Source organism: Myotis lucifugus, unplaced genomic scaffold (assembly GCF_000147115.1).
Source record: "Myotis lucifugus unplaced genomic scaffold, Myoluc2.0 scaffold_43, whole genome shotgun sequence".
Taxonomy (NCBI): Eukaryota; Metazoa; Chordata; class Mammalia; order Chiroptera; family Vespertilionidae; genus Myotis; species Myotis lucifugus.
This window is the reverse complement of record NW_005871091.1, coordinates 2,585,191-2,586,570: the sequence shown is the minus strand read 5'-3', so window position 1 is coordinate 2,586,570 and position 1,380 is coordinate 2,585,191.

Below are 1,380 nucleotides of genomic sequence, written 5' to 3'. Positions count from 1 at the left end.
ATGTTTATGAAGAACTTGTATCAGCCTGTCATAAGCACAGGGAGAGACTAGTGAAAAAGAAAGTTTGATTTCATGAGGTTTATATTCTAACTAGGGTCCTGGTGCACAAAATTTGTGCAATGGAGGGGGGGGGTCCCTCAGCCCAACCTGCCCCCTCTCACATATTGGGAGCCCTCAGGGGATGTCCTATTGATGGCTTAGGCCCGCTCCCTGCTCCCCTTGGAGCCGGCTCCACCCCTGCCCCCTCGATCACCAGCTCCGTCCCTGCCGAGGCCTTATGTCTGGGCAGGGGACCCCTAAACTGCCATAAACTGAACTGTCTCAAATTAAACCTACAGAGGGAAGCATTAAACCCCAAGCCAGGCAGGCTCTGATATTCCCATCTAAAACCCTTACATGTTCCTAGTTCTCGGGGTCAAGTCCGACGAATTTCTCCCACCTGGAAAAGGCCTAAGTGCTTTTTTTGGAAGTCCGGGAATGTTCTTTTTCTCCCTTGAAACCTTCGAGATGGTCTGTAATATTCATCTAAAGCCCAATCACTGCCCTGTCCTCAGTCACACCCAAAGATCCCCAAAGGCACCATCTGCCGCAGCGCACGGTGCACAGTAGGCGCCCCTTTAATGTGCAGATTTGATTTGATCAGATCTGGCCCCTGGGCTAGAAAGACGCGTTGGTAGCTGGACGCCCGGGTGGGGGAGGATAGCAGCGCCGGCCTAGCTCCCTTCTGGAGGGAGGCGGGGTGCAACCACCTGTGGGCGGGTGGCCGGGGACTCAGGCCGGGGCGCCGCCGCCACCCGCCGGTGCGTCGGCGGCCCCACGCGCGGAGACCCGGGTGAAGTCCGGCGCGCCAGACTCCGTGGGCTCCCCGGGGCCGACTCCCGGCGCCCCAGCAAGGGCTCCGCCAGCTCAAAGTTGGCCGCGTCCGAGAGAGTGGGTTCTAGCGTTGGCTCCCAAGTCGCCCACCCCCTGCGAGTATGCGAGGCTGAAGGGGCTCCTGGGGAGGCTGGGGTCGGGTGGGGTGGGGTGGAACACCGAGAGGGGATCAGGAGGGAGCAGAAATGGTCCCCCGACTCCCTCCCAAATTTGGCACCTGCCGGGCAGCAAGCATGAGAGCTCCTCCCTGCCGGTTCACTAAGGCCTGGTGGCGACTTTGGGAGGTGGGGGGCAAGCGGGCCACCCCGGGGCGGCACCGCATCACTTTGACATTTTCTAACCAATAGTCCAGGCCCGGCTGGAATCTGGGGGGCGGAGGGGAACACCTGTCACCCGCGCCAGGGGGCGGGGACTGGGGGACTCGCTGAGTGGGTGCCCCTGGGAAAAGGGTAGGGGCCCAACAACTCGGAGAGGGGGTAGTAGAGAGGTGCACCAGAGCCAGGACAG